The sequence below is a fragment of the Acinonyx jubatus genome, chromosome C2 (assembly GCF_027475565.1).
Source record: "Acinonyx jubatus isolate Ajub_Pintada_27869175 chromosome C2, VMU_Ajub_asm_v1.0, whole genome shotgun sequence".
NCBI classification, from domain to species: domain Eukaryota; kingdom Metazoa; phylum Chordata; class Mammalia; order Carnivora; family Felidae; genus Acinonyx; species Acinonyx jubatus.
In genome coordinates, this window is record NC_069384.1 from 90,347,103 (window position 1) to 90,369,315 (window position 22,213).

At 33.8% G+C, this 22,213-nt stretch overlaps 1 protein-coding gene across 4 annotated transcripts in view; it reads right to left on the minus strand.

Moving 5' to 3' along the window:
- The window catches only part of NAALADL2 (N-acetylated alpha-linked acidic dipeptidase like 2), a 1,320,599-nt gene that overhangs the window by 1,045,256 nt on the left and 253,130 nt on the right, over window positions 1-22,213 (minus strand). The gene's annotated exons all lie outside the window — the stretch shown is intronic.

Consider the following 22,213-nt stretch of genomic DNA (forward strand, 5'->3'; position numbering starts at 1 on the left):
GATTTCTCAATGGCAAATATGAAAGCCAGAAGACTGTAGAATAGAATCTTCAAAATCATGGGAGGAAATGACTATAATAATCATAAAACTAATAAACTTCTTTCAGTAATAAAGGTAAAATAACACTGCCAGTTAAAGTCTGAAGAGTTTACTGCCAATATGATTATAAACAAAGTTGTCTGAAGTAAAAAAAGAAAATAGAAATACATTAAATGAAGAACACTAAGGCTTTGTTTTTATAGTATTAAATTCCATATGAATGATTTATCTTTAGAAAAATGTTATACATTATATGGAATAAATTTAATTTTAATGTTATTGGTTTTATCTTTGTGGGAATTTCTATCTGTAGTATGATTATATAAAAACTGCAAGTTTAGGAAATATATATGTAGTCTCAAGTTTTTTTCTTATTAAACTCATATACATATAATGTAAGTGAACCCTAGGGGTTCCATGATACATTGTTTTCATTTAGAGAAGTCCCTGAAACTATTTAAATATGTGGAACACTGAACTAGATAGTCCCTAATATCTCCCACAACTCTAAAATAGCATGACTTTATGCAATCATATATATCACTACTTTTTCAGCTTGAACTTACTCTTGTATCTTGCCATCATTACGTCTATTTAGTGGGTGTGAAAAAAGAATATTTCAGCTTTTCAAGAATCTGAGCTAAAGTGATTTATTGAAAGCCTTCAAATTCATCACCATTAGATCTTCTAATGGATATTACACTTCTGTGAACGTAGTATTATACTTTTTTAATAATTCCAGGCATGGGAAAAATTTGAGTAATGGTTATTTTTATGTTGTACACAAGGTTGAAATCTCTCATATAAGTGTTTCCTTGTTTAATCATCTTTCTAAGAAAATATCCTATTTTGACTTTTCTCTCTCTGTCCTCCCAGCTTCCAACAAGTGCAATGATTGCTCTGTAAAGATGAATGTTTAAATATATAATAAAATAATGGTTTTGCTATCATCTAGAAGGCTTATGTTTTGAGGTATTTTTAAAGTCAAAATCATGCAAAATATTTTAAAATTTTGTTCAATTAGGCATTTGGTAGACAACTGGTAAATGATCAATGCTTTTACATTTTGAAATTATAAAATTTTTCTACTGAATTACAAGAGTCTGTTGGATTAGAACACTTGCCTTATTTATTGTTTTCCTGCTTAAAACAGCTGCTTCGAGGGGCACCTGGGTGGCTCAGTCAGTTGAGTGTCTGACTCTCGATTTCGGTTCAGGTCATGATTCTGGGATTGTGGGATCAAGCCCAGCATTGGGTTCTGGGCTGAGTGTGGAGGCTGCTTAAGATTCATTCTCTCTCTCTCTGTCCCTGCCCCTTTCCCCTGCTCATGCTCTCTCTCTCTCTCTCTCTCTCAAATAAAAATTAAAAATTAAAAAAAAACCCAGCTGCTTTGAATTCTGTTGTACCTTTTGAATGAGAATTTAGCAAGACTTGCTCAAAATGGGCTATTTTCATTACCTTTATAAATCATGGGATGAACTCTGTAGAATGGTTAAATTTTAAAACATATTCAGAATACTGTCTGTAGTGTCATGGTATGTTTATCATTTTTCATCAGATATGCATAGATTTCAAATGTAATCAATTATAATTTTCCCCCCAAATAGGGGGAAGATCCTACATACCACAGTTTGAGAACCTCAAGTTAGTAATGGAGAAAAATGTTTTTGTATTTCAAGCCAGCTATTAAATAACTAGTTAACATTTGGGGGTATACCTGCCTGATTCATTGATTAAGTAAAAGCTGTATCTGTCAAGAGTTTTAGAAACTGTAGGTATCAAAACTCCAATTAATAGCTTAAACAATAGCTACTAATAGTTTTTATTCCTTCACATAACAGAAGCCCGGCACTCATACAACAAGAAATGTTAGTTATACTTATCAACAGATATCCAGGTGCTGCCATATGTCTATTCTTCCAAATTTGGCCAGTATTTTGGTCTTTCTTGTTGGAAGATTGCTGTTGTAGCTCCAAGTATTACATATGCTTAGGTAAACACTGACTCATATCTATCTTATACCAGCAAGAATTTCTTTTCGCCTGAGGTCTCCCATCACACTCACCCTCTAGATATTCCTCTTTGTATCTCACTATCAAGAATTGGGTCACACATATATACTCATTAAAAAGTAAGATGCACAAAGAAAACAGCATGATTAGCAGGATTTGGATAAACCAGTGTTTCTTTTGAGAATCCTAGGGGTATTTAAGCTGGGAAATTCTGTGTTATTCGGAATAGTTCTGTATGTTCCTGGACACTTGACATTTACAACCCAAGGGCACTGAATGTCTTTATTATGTCTCAATCCTTTTGAACCTCTAAAACATGTTCACACATTTCTAAATGTCCCTTAGAGGAATGGTACTTCCCCTCCCCAAGATCCATTAGCCAAAGTTGGGCATATTTCTACCCTGAACAACACAGGAATTCTGCTGCAAATTAAGAAGTGATGAACGGATACTTGGTAAGCAATCACAATCCCTACAGCGAATTCAAAGTTCCCTTTGGTTCTAATGTCTTCAGTTCTATAAAGATACATTAGGCTTAGACAAACATGCCTAAAAAATTTTGCTCTTTCAAAATCGTATTTTTACAACCAAAAAATCCTATAATACCTTTCCAATATAAGCAGAAAGATTTACTCCTTTTCATTTCAACACAACACTATTACACAAACCTAGTGGTATAAATTTTAAAAATTTGCAGACATTTTTCCATTTTTGTTGGCAAACCAATGTTTCAAGTCATATCAGGGAATGGAAGAGCAATCAAAAGCAACAAAGACACCAAAAGTTCCATGGTTATTCCGACAGTGGTCTTATGTTCATTATTCAAAAAAAAAAAAAAAAAGAAAGTAGAAGATTCTGAAGTCCGAATTTTTTCCGTGTACTAAAATATCTGCTAGTTCTTTCCCTTGGATGGTTCTAAGTAGCTGTCCATTTTGCATTAAGCATAACGAAATAAAAATGTTCTCACTATACACAATTTTATTGTAAACTCTGGACATACAGTAAAAGAGGCCCTAATTTATTCATATTTTTATGCCAAGAATTAAATATAGCAAATAATTCTCAGTAAATATTTACTGAATAAATGAATTTCTGCCTTTGAAATTTTTGCTTGCAGCAATGGGAAGAAATAGACAATAAAACCATTTTCTGTGCCTTCACAAAATCTTTTTATTTTTAATTATGTTCTTATGTGTAAATAGAAGTATTTGAACATTGAGCAAGTTAGACAAAAAGGTCTTTGCTTCTAATCTAAAAACAGTGGTTTAAAAATTGTAGTTTTTGGAGATGTTGGGGTTCTATAGAGGTACCTCTAGAGTTGGGAAAGAGCTTTTGTAGGATAAATGGAACAAATGAGGTTAATGGGTACAGGTTAGTCTTTCACACCTGCTCAAACAATGCGTTCCCTTTTTTATGTATTTCTTTCTTCTGTGTAAAATTATAGCATAAAAGCACTACTTAAAACAGCAAGGGAATTACTGGTCTACAACAATGGATTGGTGATACTGTCATTGTTGCTTGTTGCTCCATTCTCAGGCATAGAAAATGTCCTCAAAGTTTGTTCAAAGAAGTTTACTTTCCAAAAAAGGTTAGCCATTGTTCCAAGGCAAGAGTTACCTTAATGATATCCATCAAAAAAAGAAAAGACTGGAAGCTCTTGTGTGTGTGTGTGTGTGTGTGTGTGTGTGTGTGTGTGTGTGTGAGTGTGTGCGCGTGCGCGTCAACAGCTGTGCCTTCTGGAGGCAGAAATGCAAACTGCCTTTGAAGTGAAGATAATTTCACTCAATATTCATTTTAAAACTGTGCAAAGTTCTGGGGAAAGAAATTAATAGGACATGATCTTTTCCCTCAAAGAGTTTATTAGACAGCACATAATAGGTATGCAAATATGTCTTTCCTTTACTTAGAGAGTCTGTTCTACCTACAACTCTCATAAAAATAGCCCAGTATAACAGGCTTCATCCTTTCAGTCATAATATAAGACTAAGAGCAGATAACTTATACAAATTCAGACAATCATATCCTATCTGTAATTTGGATTAGGTCACTGATTCTGAGTCAATGAGCTATAGGGAAGATATGGGGAAAAAAAGCATCCAGGTTGGCACATAGACAGGATGAAGCCACATGTAAACTGAAATTATGCAAGAACATAGACTGAGGGCCTTGCAAAAACAACCAGTTTGCAGAAGTAAGTGCAGATATGTACAAAGAAGATATGCCCACAAAACAGAGAAAAGAAACTATAGCACACCAGTCCCTATGAGGCTCCATAATATTGCTGGCAATTGGATCCTATGCTATTCCCCAGGATCCTTATAATAAACCCCTTTTTTTAAATGTAGTTAAAGTAGGTGTGGATTCCCCTTTCTTTAGCTTAATGACTCCTGACTGGAGAAGGAGACTGACAAGCAAACTATATATACAACACTTTAAACCATGTAAACATTATCCATGCTATACTGACTTTTGAATTCTCTTTATCTTTCATTGCTTATTCTCTGTATCTCTTGCTTTCTATAACTCTCTCCCTCATACTACTACTCAGCTTTATTGCCTTTATTATTTCTTCCATTTCATTCCCTACTTCTGAACAGTAACTAAAATTTTTATATAACTTAAAGGCCATTCAAAGACATGTCACACTAAACTTTCCAAAATAATTGTATTGTTTATATTTGTGCCAGTAAAAAACATAACCTGCATTAGTTTTCTGGTCACAGGATTTGAATACTAGAGTTGGAAATCTTCTTGGTAATGAAATAAGGACTAAAAGAAGAACAATTTATTTTATTTATTTATTTGAGAGAGAGAGAAGGGGGGGGGGGGGGCAAAGAGAATGGGAATCCCAAGCAGGCTCTGCACTGACAGCCACCACCCCCCAGCCCCCATGTAGGGCTCAATTCCACCAACTGAACCGTAAGATCATGACCTGAACCAAAATCAAGAGTCAGACACTTAACCAACTGAGCCACCCAGGCACCACAGAACAATTTATTTTCTAAACAATATTTAAGAAAATATTCTTGGAACTTCCAGATAAAATGTGTTTTAAGAAAGACTCAGGGCCCTATAGACTACTTCTACTAAGTAAAAACATTTGAAAATTTGATGTAAATTAAGAAAATAAAATGTAGTAAGCTCTCCATGTCATTAAAACAGCAGGTTTTCATACATTCAAGCTGCATGGGCTTTGGCATTCAATTCTAAATGTACCCAAATTAGGCAATAATGATCAAGGCCAACAAAATCCTGGAGAGTAATGATGAGATTTGAAGACCTGATGGTCCCAAGGGCAGTAGTGGGCTATTATTGCCTATGGGGTCTTAATCTCCAAAAGATATCATAAATGTAGGCCTCCACTTTGATCATAGACTTAAAAGAATTCAAGAGATATTGATTGTCATTTATTCCTATACTGGCTGCTACTATAATCTATATGTTGAATTTCATGAAAAGCATAAGTTCATCTGTGTCTACAAATAGGATACTCCACACCAATGACACTTTTTTAGATTGAATTAGGGAAGAAAATGGAACAAAGTAAGAAAAATATATTTAAAAGCTATAATTATAATTAAAGCACTTACACATCATTTTTATGTGTGTGTATGTAAAGTATATACATGAAATATAAATAAAAAATAGTCAAATTTGTTATTTCTTTCTTATACGTCAGGAACATTCATAAATGTATTTAATTTAATCCTAAAACCTTTGTTTGAGATGTATGTCATTATCTTTAAAGATGTAGATTTAGAGATATGGATAAGATTAGTAACTTGTCCTAGTATAAAGGCTTCCAAACTCTCTCTGTTCATAGTACTTGAGCACCTCAGCAGTTTTTCTATGGTACCCCTAGACTAAAAGACATAGATAACAGACAACTCCCAGAATGACCACATGAGGAGCTCCTCAGAACTTCACTCCATTGGGACAACAATAACAGATAAAAATTACAAAACAAAACACAACAAAAAAAATCATTAACGTTTATGGAAACTGTCTTAAGGTTGTACAGGAGAAAAGGAAATAATTATTTAAGAAAGTCTACCAAATCTCACTGCAAATGTCAAGAGTCTTGTAATTGAACCATGACCTACTTAATCCCTTCCCTCTCCCCATCTCATGTGATGAAAGTTCCACTGCAAGTGGATGGAACCATGAAGACAAGGCTCCCTCTCCCTCCAACTCTCAGCAAAGGTCTATGGTAACTCTACAGGAGAGCCCAGCCACCAGCATTTCTCACTTTCCTCCTGCTCTGTGTTACAGAGACTAAATTCCAGGCAAGTGTGGCCAAGAAGGTAAGGATTCACTTTTTCCACTCAGCCTCCACTTCTAACACAGAACTTTATGACAGGCATAGCAAGCCAAGAATACTGGAAACTCAATAGCCCTTGATCCAGCTCACTTGTAGGGTGAAGCTCCATGCTAGCAAGGGCAAGGCAGGAAGATGGAAGAGTACTATCCCAGACAGCATCCTGCTTATAAAGCAGGAAAAACATTCCAAGAGAAGCAGGCAAAATGGCCAGTTCTTGAGTATATGTTCAGAGAATTTTACCTGGGGGAAAAAGGGAAAGCCTAAGAAGAGAAAGATCTAAAGCTCTCCCAAGATAACTGACTTTATTTTGAACACAATGTGGGGAACTTCAAGCCTAAGAGTGCTCTCAAAACAAAGGATATTTAGTGGCAAGCAATTCAGAGAAGGCTGGTAGCTTCAAGACAGCAACAAGCTAAACCATAGGCCAAATAGTTTATTAAAAAGAAAAAAGAAACGTGACCATTAAGAATAGCTCCTTCAGGATCAGAACAACCTCAGAGACCAGCCACAAAAAGTATGCCTGCAATTACTGGAACATAACAGGTGGGTACAATACGAACAGAGGCAGAGATTGATGAAAAAGACAAAGAGAGCCCACTGAATCTACTGCCATCCCATGGAAAGTCACCAGATGGTACTTGAATCCATAGAAACAAATAAGATCAAAAATTTTAAATAAGAAGGTTAAGATAACACACGCCATAAATAAACATTTGCTATCCTTTCACTTTCTCTAAAAGTTACTAAATTACATAAACTAACAATTTTAACAATATACAGTTGAATGTGTAAAATATATAGATGTAATATCTATAACAATAGCAGAATAAAATGCAAGAGAGGAAAGACAGCTATAAAAGAGCAATGTTTCTATATCTCACCAAATTAAATAAACATCTGGAGTAGATTATAATAAAATAAAATGAATATGGTAAGTTATAGATAAACCACCAAGAAAATAACTTCAAAAATACAATTAAAACTCACTTAAAAATTAAAATGTTATATCAGAAAATATTTACCTAATGCAAAAGATTGAAGTAAAGGAGGACTAGAGGAAGAAAAAAATCCACAAAAGATACATAAAATCAAAGGGCAGATGTAAATCCAACTATATCAAAAACTATCAAAAATATTAATGTGAATGGATTTAAAATCTAATCTTAGGAAGAGACTATGAGACTGATAAAACAATATCCAACAATGTAATGCCTACAAAAGCCACACTTTATATTTAAAGATACAAATTGAGAATAAAAGAATGGAAAATATACATGCATCATACAAACAACAATCATAAGAAATCTGAAGTGGCTATACTAATATCAGACAGTATAGATTTTAAAACAGAAATTTTACTACAAAGAGGTACATTATATATATTTTTTTAATGTTTTTGTTTTTTTTTTTTTTGAGATAGGAAGAGAGACAAAGCATGAGTGGGGAAGCAGCAGAGAGAGAGGGAGACACAGAACTCAAAGCAGGCTCAAGGCTCTCAGCTGTCAGCAGAGAGCTGGACACCGGACTCGAACTCACAAACCATGAGATCATGAATTGAGCCGAAGTCAGACGCTTAACCAACTGAGCCACCCAGGTGCCCCCCAGAGGCACATTTTATATTAATGAAAGAGTCAAACTATCAAGATATGGCAATATAAAAAATATATATGTGCCTCAAAACAGAGTCCCCAAAATATGAATTAAAAACTGACAGGATAAAGGGGGCATCTAGGTGGCTTAGTCTTGTCAGCGTCTGATTCTTGATTTCGGCTCAGGTCAAACAATTGGTGGGATCCAGCCCTGCATCAGGCTTTGGGCTGCCAGCAGAGGGTTCCTCTCTCCCTCGCTCTCTGCCCCTTTCCTATACCCCTCCCACCCCCGCAACATAAATAAACTTTAAAAGAAACTTAAAAAAAAACTGTCAGGATGAAGAAATAGATAATTCAACAACAATATTCAGAAACTTTGATACTCTGCATTATATAATGTACAAAACTAGGCAGATGTTCAACAAGAACACAGAAGATCTGAATGACAACTAACCTAATACACCTATAAAATACTACACCAAACAGCAAAATACACATTCTTCTCAAATGCATAAAGAAATTTCTCTAGGACTGACCATATGCTAGCACATAAAACAAGTTTCAATAAATTTAAATGATTAAAACCATTTAAAGTGTGTTCTCCAACCACAATGGAATGAAAATAGAAATCAGTAACACAAACAAAACTTGGAAAATTCACAAATGTGTGGAAATCAAACAACACTCTCCAAAATAAGCAACAGTATGAAGAAAAAAAATCACAAGGAAGTTAGAAAATAGCTTGAGATAAATAAAAATGAAGACTTAAAATACTAAAACTTATGGGATGTAGCTAGAGCAGTACATAGATGGAAATTTATAAACATAAAAACCTATATTAACAAAAAGGAAAGATTGTAAATAACTAACCTAAACTGCCACTTCAAGATCTTGGTAGAAGAGCAAACTAAGTATCTGTTGGCCATTTGCATGTCGCGTTTGGGAAAATGTCTATTCTAGTCCTTTGCTCATTTCATTTAATCAGGTTATTTGTTTTTTGTTTTGTTTTGTTTTGTTGCTATTGAATTGAAGGAGTCCCTAATGCATTTTAGATATTGACCTCTTACAAGATACATAGTTAGCAAATATTTTCTCCCATTTTATAGGTTGCCTTTTATAGGTTCACTCTGGTTTTTTTGTTTTGTTTTTTGTTTTTTGTTTTTGTTTTGTTTTTTGCTCTGCAAAACCTTTGATATAGTCCCACTTGTTTATTTTTTTTTTCTTTTGTTGCCTGCGCCTTTGGTGTCATATCCAAGAAATCATTGCCAAGACCAATGTAATGAGCTTTTCCCTTATGTTTTCTTCATAAAGTTTTATAATTTTAGGCCTTATATTTAAGTCTTTAATTCATTTTATGTTGATTTTTGTGTAAGTTAAAAATCTAACTTAATTCTTTGGCATTTGGATATCCCATTTTTCCCAACAGCAATTATAGAAGAGACTATTCTTTCCCCAGTGTGTATTCTTGGAACCATTGTTTAAGATCAGCTGGCCATACATTCAAGGGTTTAAACAGAGGCTGTATATTCTGTTCCATTGGTCTATATGTCTGTCTTTAGGCCAACATCATACTGTTTTAGTTACTATAGCTTTGTGATACATTTTTTTAATCAGGAAGTGTGATGCTTCCAGGTTTATTTTTTTCTGAAGATTGTGTGGCTATTGGTAGTCTTTTGTGGTTGCATATGAATTTTTGGATTTTTTTCTATCTCTGACAAAAGAAAGAAAGAAAGAAAGAAAGAAAGAAAGAAAGAAAGAAAGAAAGAGAGAGAGAGAGAGAGAGAGAGAGAGAGAGAAAGAAAGAAAGAAAGAAAGAAAGAAAGAAAGAAAGAAAGAAGAGAAGAGAAGAGAAGAGAAGAGAAGAGAAGAGAAGAGAAGAGAAGAGAAGAGAAGAGAAAAGCCAAGCCAAGCCATTGGGATTTTGATAAGGATTGCATTGACTACTCAGTATCACTGATTATCAGGGAAATGCAAATCAAAACCACAATGAGATATCACCTCATCCTATTAGGATGGCTATTATTTTTTAAAAGATAACAAGTGTTGGGGCGCCTGGGTGGCTCAGTCGGTACAGCGGCCGACTTCGGCTCAGGTCATGATCTCGCGGTCCGTGAGTTCAAGCCCCACGTCGGGCTCTGTGTTGACAGCTCAGAGCCTGGAGCCTGTTTCAGATTCTGTCTCCACCTCTCTTACCCTTCCCTGTTATGCACTGTGTCTCTCTCTTCCTCTTTCAAATGTAAATAAACATTAAAAAATTATTTAAGTAATTATCAAAAACTAATTTCACTGTAAGCAATTTTGTGTGGATGGATCTGTGTGTGCGTAAAGAATACCACTGTTTAGTGAAATTCTGTGTGTGCGTAAAGAGTACCACTCTCTGTTTAGTGAAATTCCAAAAATGTGACATGAATGCAAGCACTACTGAGATAAAGGATAAATATCTGGAGCCTAGAGCTTTTCACCAATAGAAATATGATCAGTCAGGGGAACCTGGGTGGCTCAGTCAGTTAAGCGGCCAACTTCGGCTCAGGTCATGATCTCGCGGTCCGTGAGTTCGAGCCCCGCATCGGGCTCTGTGCTGACAGCTCAGAGCCTGGAGCATGTTTCAGATTCTGTGTCTCCCTCTCTCTGACCCTCCCCCGTTCATGCTCTGTCTCTCTCTGTCTCAAAAGTAAATAAACGTTAAAAAAAAAAAAAGATAACAAGTGTTGGTGAGGATGTGGAGTAAATAGAACCCTTGTTCAATGTTGGTGGGAATGTAAAATGGTACTGCCACTGTGGAAAACAGTATGGAGGCCCCTCAAAAAATTAAAAACACAAATACTATATGACCCAGAAATATCACTTCAGGGTATTTACCCAAAAGAATTGAAATCAGTATCTTGAAGAGATATTTGCATTCCCACGTTCATTACAGCATTATTCATTATAGACAAGATAGGAAATAACTAAATATCCATCAACCAAGAAATGGATAAAGAAAATGTGTATATACACAAGATGGAATATTCAGTCGTAAGAAAAAGCTGGAAATCCTGAGCCTTGAGGACAGTAGTCTGAATGAAATAAGCCAGTCCCTAAAGGAAACATATTGCATGATTCCACTTACATGAGGTATCTGAAATATTCAAACACATAGAATCACAGAGTAGAACAGTGGTCTCCAGGGGCTGGGATAAGGCAAAATGTTGAGCTATTATTCAATGTGTATAAAGTTTTGATTTTGCAAAATTATTAAGTACTAGAGATCTATACAACATTATTATACACATAAAAAATTTGTTGAGAGTAAATCACATGTAAAGTGTTCTTACCACAGTAAATATATAATAAATTAGTTCAAAGATGTAGTATATAAAAATCAATACAAAAATCAGTAATATTTCTATACGTTAGCAGTGAAAAATCCAAAATCAGAATTAAGAAAACAATTACATTTACAATAGAATCAAAACTAATACAATATCTAGGAATAAATTTAATAAAACTACTAAAATCTTCTTCTGTGAAAAATACAAAAAAAAAACCTGAAAGAAATTATAGATCTAAATAGAAAGGCATCTCATATTCATAAATAGAAACTCATAATATTATTAAAATGTCATTACTCCTTAAATTGATTTCCAGATACAATGTAATCCATATCAAAATCCCAGCTGACTATTTTGTTCAAATTAATAAGCTGATCCTAAATTCACATGAAAATTCAAAGAAATAGTCCAAACCTTGAAGAAAAGGAAGAGTGGAGTATCCACATTTCTAATGTCAAAACTTACTACAATGCTACAGACATTATATATCAAGACTGCATGGTCCTGGCATAAAGATAAACATATAGATCAATGGGATAAAATTGCAAGTACAGAAGCAAACCCTAAATTTTAGTCAGTTGATTTTTGATAAGGGAGCCAAGACAACTCAATAGTGTAAGAAAATTCTAAATATGATACCAAAAGAAAAACTAGATAATTGGCTTCGTTAAAATTCAAAAATTTCTGGCTTCAATGGATACTATCTAGAAGATGAAAAGACATCTAACAGGAGAAAATATCTGTAAATCACATGTCTAATAAGGGACTTGTATTGAGACAATATGTAAGTATCTAAACCTCTTACCACTCAATAAAAAGATAAATAACAAATGGACAAAGGATCTAAATAGATACGTTTCCAAATATACACAAACTACCAATAATCACAATAAAAGAGCATTACCCATTATGAGCGACAACTTCACATCCACCGTGATGGCTATAATCAAAAAATATATAATAAATCTTGTGCAGGATGTAGAAAAATTGGAACCCTGATATATTGGTGGTGAGAATACAAAACGCTGCATTTTAGAAAACAGTTTGGCATTTCCTCAAATGATTAAACAAAGTTATGGCTCAGTAATTCCACTCCTAGCCATATACTCCAGAGAAATGAAAACATACGTTCACACAAAAACTGGTATACAAATGTCCACAGCAGCTTTATTCCTAACAGCCAGAAAGTGGAAATAACCCAATGCCTATCAGATGTTGAATGAATAAATTAAGTGTACCTAATAGATTATTAAAAAATGAAAAATAATGAAAAATACATGCTACATGGATGAACCTATTAAACATTATGCTAAGTAAAGAAGCTAGTCACAAACACCATATTGTATGATTCCACTTAGATGAGATGTTCAGAATAGGCAAATCTATAGACAGAAAATAGATTAGTAATTGCCTCAGGCTGGAGACTGGGAAGAATGAGGAATGACTGGTATTGGATATGGTGCTTCTTTTTTGAGAGGGGATAATGAAAATCTGAAAATAAATTTTGGTATTGGTTGCACAAATCTGTGAATATGCTAAAACTACTGAATTGTATTACCTTAAATGAGAAATTGTATGTCATGTAAATTATTCATTATAGTTTATTTCATTCATAACCATATACATATGAAATAAGTAACAGTTCTGAAATAGTTAGATCCAACCTACTTAGTATTTTCATCTAATAATTTTAGCTATTTAAAAAACACATACCTTTAATATTTTTTTAATTTCATTCTGAAATAACTGCAATTACTTAACTAATGGGATTTGTGTTCCTGTTGGTCATAACGCTTCTTAAATCACAGTGGACACAGCCTCTCTCATTTCCTAGATCATATTGCTATTCACTCAGTAACTGCTTTTATCAAGCAAACTTGTAAAATCCAGCTTTGTAAATATATGATATTATTGAAAGGAATACAGTACAATCTATTGTTTAAATGATGAACTTCTTGAGCTAGTGGTTTGCACAATGAGCAACAGATGTCTAACGGATGTCCAGTATCTTTGTGTCTTCCCTGAAAAATTAAAATATCCTGTGATGCTCCTCTGTGGCCTCCTATGAGTTTTACTGTGATTCCGTGCTGTTTGGAAACAGTCGCCCTACTAGACGCACGTGGTAAGTGGCAGGGCATGATTCACACGCCTAATTTTGTCAATACTAATTTTCTATTTAACTCAGGAAAATGAAGTGCTGAATGCTTTAATCAAAATGATTTAATCTCCAAAAAAGGTTATAATAGCATCAAAATTCAGATTATAACTTCTCTCACTTTCAAATTAAAGTCAAAAGGTAAAATCAGCTTGGGTCAGCAAAATGAAGAAACACTCTTAAATTTAGAAAGGAGAATCATTTCAAAAAGAACCTACGTTTTGGCAAAGAATTGGTAAGTTATTAGCACTGCCTTTAAGGACCATTTAGTTAGACAATGACTAGGTCTCACATAAACACAAGTCTGTAGGTGAAAAACACAGCTGTGTTTCATATATTTCACAGGTTTTGAACATTTAATAATTTTGGATTTTGAAGGACATATATGTAACTATATCACATGTCACATTGTAGTGACACCAAAATTAAAGGCTAAACCTCATTTCAGAAACAATTCAAGAGAAAAATGGTGACATGTGTACATGTTACTCTGTCATTACGGTTTGTAGTGTAACATTAAGAAACAAGTATTTTTATTGAGGCACTAGAGCCTATTGGTTAAGAATACTAAAATTGGCTTGAGGTTAATAGAGAATCAAATCCCAAGTGATCCATTTACTAGTTGTGTCTTAATATCCCTGAGCTTAATCTCACGATCTATGAAATGAATATAATTCTCACATGACTGTTAAAGAATCAAACAAGCAAAACCTAAAACACTTAATACAGTTCCAAACATAAATGAAGAACTTACAAATTCTGGTAGTAATCATAGTTATTTTTAAGAGAATTATTAATCCCTTTAGATTTCCTTTAATACCAAAATCCTAAATTCAGAATATCTGTTTAAAAAAATGAAGGGGAAGTCACACAAGCAAAGTCAGTTTCAATCATCTACATTAATGGAGAGGCTCAGTGATGAGAAATATGACATAATTACCAAAGACTTTCTACTTATGGCTGTCATTGTGTACACACGCATGCACACACATACGCACACACACTACCTTTTTACAGTATCTATTAAGATGCAAGTTTGTTATTTTAAAATGTTATTTTAAGTAAAATTGAACATTCACATTAAGAATTCTACTTTAAAATCTTTTCCATATCCAGAATGTTGAGAGTGCTTCTGGTCTCCCTTTATTAACAAATTACACAACACATAAAATTAAATAAAAGGCTCACAGGCATCATTCAAGTCTTTGTCACTTGCATTTCATAAAAATGTCATTTCCATTAAAATGGCATTACATAAAAAAGATTTTTACTGGGGGTATTTTTCAGCAGATTAGCTGTCCTAATTACATTTTGCTTGGGCTAATGTTAAAATTAGTTTCTGTTCCCTAAGCACATATCAGCTGATAGCAGAGAGAGGCAGACTTGCAACTTTCTATGCAACGGAAAGAAACCACCTGCAATTAGGGATATGCTTAATTTAATTCACAGCAATTAGTGTATACAGGCAGGTGAATGTGATTTAATGGCATTCAAAACCTTTTTAAATTTTTGATGGAATTCTAGAGAGAAAAATCTTAGAAATTAAGGTATGTAAGGGAAAAATCACAATTTAAAATCACACACTGGAAAATAAAGTTTCTTACAGTATAAAATCACCTTGCTTTAATTATAAATAAGAAATTGTTCCTTATGTGATTTTATTTACCATTTTATAGAAAATCAAGGAAATGAATTATCTGTTTAAATAATTTAATGGAATCACATCTCAATATTTACCAGTCATTTTTGGATGCACAATGCCTTAAAGTTCTGTCATGACTTCCAATAGCATATATTAAATATTTACAGAGATGACAAAGAAACCACATTTTGATTCAGCTACCTAAATGAATTCTTTGAAGGTGAAGGTCAGACTGAAGATTTTTTTATAAGATCAAGGATCCATACTAATATCTTATGCATGAAAAAGTACAGTAGTTGATGACCAAGAAATATTGATTAGTTGATGTGAGTAGCATCAATAATGAATAGCTTTCTTCTTGTTCTGACTTTAGAACATCCTTTTCCAAAAAAATGAGTTTTCTGACACTGGATTTTCTGACTTCAAAATATTACAAATAAAATTCAACTCAACACTCATTTACTGAACACCTATTATCTCCAAATCACTGGATAACAGATAGCCTTATAGAGCATACTACGACAAGACAGAGAAGCCCTCCCTTCATCATGTCCTCCCTCCCAAGGAGTTTATAATTAATTAAGGCAGTGTTTCTCAATCTTCTCAATCTGTAATATGCATAAGAATCCCCCAGTAATCTTAGTCTGGGGTATGGCCTGGGATTCTGCATGTCTAACAAGCTACCTGACAACTCTGGTGAGGCAAGAGAATCAGAGGCTGAATTGATAAGAATGAGAGAATCTTCATGACAGGTAAAAAAGGTTTCTCCATTTCTCCATTTCTCCAAGTAGTAAAGGAGGTAATAGTAGTGAATTTCAAGACTAGTTCATGGAACAATTGGTATTCTTGTGGATCTTGAAAGCTGAGGACTCCTTTAATGAACAGATATTATAGACAAAGGGCAGTCCAAGTATAGGGAAAAGACTAACAAAAATGTCAGTGCAAAATAGGTAGAAAATGCAGCACGTTTAGAGAGAATACTAAACATTGACAAGTAGAATGTACAGTTCATGAAGGGGGAATAAAACAGGTTCATAAAAATGAATCAAATATTGTGCTTATTGTTTTCACTATTAATTATCATACCAAATCTAGTACTGTCCTACCACTCATAAAGTTTTTCATATCTATTATCCTCAGGGTGTTCTTGTAACAACTCCATGACAGATTTTTGTCAGTTTTGACATAACCAGTTTACAGAGAGTCTGAAGATAACATGTTGTTTTGAACAAGTGTAAGTAAGCAGTCAGTTAGTGCTGGATCCAAACTCCAAAATTTTTTGCCCCATAAAATATTATCTCTAGTAACCATTTACAGAGTAAGAAAACATTTTATTTTATTATTTTATTTTATTTTATTTTATTTTATTTTATTTTATTTTATTTTATTTTATTATTTTTTAGAAAATATATTTTTAACTAAGAGTAACAATCCAGACGCAAAATACTTTTTTCCCCCTAAGATTCACTTTATCATAGTGGTCAGGTGATGAGAAAACCCTTGTCTACTTTTTCTATAACTTTAATGGGAGTTCACCTAATATCTCACTGTTAATGATATAGCTTCTTGGTTTGACTCAGGTTCCTTACAAAGATAAGGAAATAAACTTCCATACTCTTCTAAGAATTTTGAACAGGAATGGGTTTTAAGTTTTAATTTTTTTTAACGTTTATTTATTTCTGAGACAGAGAGAGACAGAGCATGAACGGGGGAGGTGCAGAGAGAGAGGGAGACACAGAATCTGAAACAGGCTCCAGGCTCTGAGCTGTCAGCACAGAGCCTGACGCGGGGCTGGAACTCACGGACTGCGAGATCATGACCTGAGCTGAAGTCGGCCGCTTAGCCGACTGAGCCACCCAGGCGCCCCATAGGAATGGGTTTTAAGTTTTAAAAGAACCACATATTTAATAAACATATAACTGCCATATGCATAGGTACCATCTACAAATTATGGAACACATTCATGAAAGATAGTCTCTTCAATAAGTTGCCATATTAGTCTTAGAAAAGTAGATAACTGAAACACTACATATAGTTAGTTACATTTTAAAAATTATAGAAAAAAACTAATCTAGGTGAGGATATTGAGAATAGCTGTAAAGTCTAAGTATTTTAGAGAAATTCAATTGCATTCATTATGACTAACTTTATGGCAGAACTTTAAGGCATTGTGCATCCAAAAATGACTGGTAAATATTAAGATGTGATTCCATTAAATTATTTAAACAGATAATTCATTTCCTTGAGTTTCTATAAAATGGTAAATAAAATCATATAAGGAACAATTTCTCATTCAGATGTGCTTAATTAATCTATAATTTCTATTGATCAAGTAAAGGTTAATTATTTATTAGTTACTCCATCTCATCTCCAAATTCTAAACACATGACATACAAAGTTTCTATAACAATCCTATTATTAATTTCAGGATCTTAGAAAAATGTAAATCTAGTATATACAAAAGAAGTTTATGTATAAGAAGAGTGTGTGATTTTAACATGCAAATTAACTGGATGAAACAACAAACCTCTTTTAATAAGTACCTGCACATGAGAGAAAACTGAAGCCTATATATCCCCTAAATGTAAAGCATTGAAACCTAATCATTAAATTAAAAATTGAAATACAAATGTTTCTTTAAAAACTCTCCCTAATATAATCCTAAAAACCTAAGCTATTTTAAACAGCCCAAGCTGTTGAACACTTTATAGCTTTTGGAAAAAAAAAAAAAAGATTCTCATTTTCACTTTAAATTGTAAGCATGGTATGATGAATATTAGTCTCTCATATTAGGACAAAACTAAAATTGTCACATTGAACTAACATTTTCTTTTATAAAAGTTACTTATATTCTTCTAATTCTTCTCTTTTATATTACCAGGGTAAAGTTCAATAAACACTAAATGACTGAAAAATGCTAGAAATACATTTAATTATATGCACACATACATCTATATGTATCTCTACCAGAAGCAAGCTCCCTTGTGGATGCTCTCACTCTTGCTCTCTCTCTCTATGTAAGTACGTATGTATGTATGTATGTATGTATGTATGTATAATAACTGCATTTGGGAAATCAAGTTTGTATAATATTTGGTACTTTTACAATTTAGTTATTTTCCTTAATTTACCCTATTTTTCTTATGTACAATTTTGAAATAAAGCACACTAACACTAGACAAAATAAGGTGGTTATAATAGGTGCAATTTTAGTACTCTCACCTCTGGTTGAATTTCCATTTCTCTTGAATTTTTTATTTAGTGGACATGTGGGCTTCTCTCTGAATCTAACACCAAGTAGACATGCCATAACTAGTAAAATATATGAAGTGCTCAAAATTTAGTATTTGCTTTGTATTTGTTTTTAACAATGATAAAATATAAATTTTAAGATAAAAAAATGATTTCTCATGTCTGCTCATCATATGAGAAACAAATAATCTGACTTAGACACACTTAGTTCTTCTTTAGTATCACTTTAGGTACTTATTATCCTATTAACTGTGTTTTCCCCTTGACATTGTAAGAGTCAACTCAGTGACTAAATATTTAAACTTTGTACCGTGCACATTATGCTGTATTGAGATTATTGATGGTGCTTCTAATTTTGACCCTGAACAAAATCAATAAGCTGACGCCAAGATATTTAAATGGTATATACCCTCACACAAGAGACTCAATTATGAACATAATAATTGTCTTCAATTTTATAACTGAAACATCCTACATCTAATAATAAAAACAACAGATGAGCCATTTTTAGAAGGAACTGAGGAATAATGCATGATGTATAAAAATATTTTTATGTATCTCTACCAGAAGCAAGCCCCAATGCCTGATAAGTCCTGCTCCTACCATGCATGGAATTCTTGTATTCAGTAACAGAAGAGCCTATTCAAATGCACGTTGGTTAGATATCAAGTATTTCTTTACGAGCCATGAAAATTATAGGCAATATTTAAATTTTAAATCAGTCATTAATTTAAAAATAAGGGAGGTTAATTTAATGTTCTATGATAACCAAAGTATAATGATATTGTTGATACTATGGATAGACAGTTAAAATTTTAATATAAAAACAGGTTCCTCTTGAACTAGTCAGCTAAAACTTTTTTAGGTTTCTCTAGGGAAAAAAGGAATGAATTCAAGGATGTCTAAATTTACTGCTCATAAAGTAATTATGCCCTTCTGAATCATCAGCATAATTTTATTTATTTATTTAAGTTTATTTAATTATTTTGAGAGAGAGAAAGTGGGAGCAGGAGAGGGCAGAGGGAGAGGGAGACAGAGAAGCCCAAACAGGCTCCATGTTGTCAGCGCAGAGCCTGACATAGGGCGGGTCTCAATCTTATGAACCATGAGATCATGAGCTGAGCCAAAATCAAGAATTGGATGCTTAATGGACTGAGCTACCCAGGTGCCCCAATCATCAGCATAATTTTAAATGTTTATTTTAAATGTCTTATACACAGGAAGATGTGGATGTTTGTATGTGTTATACACAGAAACCCTTGATAATGATTAACTGTTGTAGATAGCTACTGACAAGAAGGAATCTAATCTAACAATCATCAAGTCCTTTGTCCCAAAGGTTCTGCTTGATTCTGTTTTCATTTTCTGCAAGATCATTCAGCCTGTGTCTCAAAAGCCAATTCTCTCAGCACTCCCCCAGTCCCTCCTACTTATTCCATTCCCTTTTGCCTGGAATACACGTTCCTCTTCTCAGTTAAGCCTACCCACCTTTTGGGTTATTAGAGGAGTCTTACCCCTTCCTGTGTATATGTGTGATTTTACCTGATCAATATTAGAATTCCCATTAGAATGTAAGCTATACAAAGGTAGGCTTATGGGCCTTATGTTTATTTTTCATCACTAGTGTAATTACAGCACCAAGTCTTTGCATTTTAAAAATAGTTTTTCAGTGAATGACTAATTTACTTGTACTGCTTATCACATCCTTTGTTTTTAAATCTCATGACCAAAATTCATGTTATTATATTATTTTCTTTATTTTTTTAGAGACAGACTGAGTGCAGGAGGGGATGGGGGGCAGTAGAGGAAGCAGGGAAGACAGAGAAAATTAAGCAGGCTCCATGCTAAGCATCTATCTGGGCTCAATCTCATGACTATAAGATGATGACCTGAACCAAAATCAAATCAGATGCTCAACTGACTAAGCCACCCAGGCACCCCATTATTTTCCAAGTAACACATCATTGTGTGTATTTTAAGACTTTAGGACAGCAATTTTGAACATGGCTCAAAATATCCAAAAGCAGACACTGTCAGTTAAGTTGAGACTTCAAAATTTAAAATAAAATAAGGAAAATGAGCTATAATAATGACACATTTCTTCCCAGTGTCAGGTAAACTGTAAAACTATAACACTTTGGGAAAATATTCTGAAATATTTGTCTTCTGACAACTGTCAAAGCAAACAAAATCAAGAAAAATACACTTAACATAGTACCCTTCTTAATGGGAGTGTCACTGTGATAAGAGACACTGGAACATGCCTGGAGATTCACACAAAGCACAGGGCAAAAGATCCTCACAAGTGGTAGTTACCAATGAAGACTCAAAAGCCATGATTTTATCAAGCATTTGGGAGCTTGAATTAAAAAAGGAAACATATTTTCTTTCAAATTGAGGTGCTTTTAAATGGGAAATTAACTTTAAGGCTAAATATACATTGCAGATGATGTAATCAAAGTATATTTAAATCTACTGGGAACAAAAACAAGTTTCATAACACTTTGAAAACTGTAAAAGAAATTGGCATGAAGTGGTTTTTAATCATTAACTAACTTTTAAAAATATCCTTCAGTAGAAAATATCTGGTTACTCTATATTTTTAATGTGCTTCTAGAATGAGATATATTGGAGGCACCTGGCTGACTAAGCCTAACCTGTCAGGCGATTCTTGCTCTCAGGGTTGTGAGTTCAAGCCCCACAATGGGTGTAGAACTCACTTAAGAAAAAAAGAAAAGAAAAGAATGAGATGTTTTGAAAATGAGTAAAAACACATTATCAATATTACAAAGTCAAATAATAATCCAGTGTCCATATGTTTTATATAAGTTAACAAAACAGGTACCCATGTAAGTCAAGAGATAGCAAAATTTCAATTCTAACAGCTTGACTGGTTTAGTAATTTTATAAGCTACCACAGATGTAAATTTGTCAGGCTGCCTATAATAAAAATTTATGAAAAAAATGTAAAGCATTATTTATGCAGTATTGTACCAATCCTATAGTATTCAAACTTACTAAGTTCAGTGCTCCATGTATTTAGACCTGATGTCCCTTCCTCTACACCATAGCTGTCTGGGGTCGGAGCAGGGAGCTATTATTACACATGAACAGATCGGAGGAGAAGCACTATCAGAATAAGGCCCCTTATATCAGAGACAGAATAGCTTCCACTTGCTAAGAGTGTACACTCTGCTAAACCTTTATTTTTTTTTTTTTGAGAAAGAGAGAAGGTGTAAGTAAGCAAGGGGTAGAGAGAGAGGGAGAGAGAGAGAAGCGTGGCTCACCCCAAAGTGGGGCTCATGCTCACCTGAAGTGGGGCTCGAGCTCAACCAATGCTGATGACCTGAGTCAAAGTCAGATGCTTAACTGACTTAGCCATCCAGGCACCCTACAGACTGATTTTTTTAAGTTTATTTACTTATTGTATTTATTGTATTTATTGTATTTATGTATGTATGTATGTATGTATGTATGTATGTATGTATGTATTTATTTATTTATTTATTTATTTATTTAGAGAGAGAGAGAGACAGCACGAATGGAGGAGAGGCAGAGAGATAGGGAGACAGAAAATCCCAAGCAGTGGGAGTACGGAGCCTAAAGCGAGGCTCAAACTCACCAAACCTTGAGATTATGACCTGAGCCAAAACCAAGAGTGGGATGTTTAACCAACTGAGCCAGCCAGGCACCCCTGGTAATAACCATTATTAACCTCACTTTAAAGAAGCAGAAATTGAGGCACAGATAGGTAAAATGACTTTCCCAAGAAAATGTTGCTATTAAATAAAGAGTAAACATGGAGAAGATAGAGTCTGTGCACATCCAAAGCCCACACAAAAATTGCTACTCTAACAGAAGTGAAAAGTTAATTGAACCAATGCAACACAGA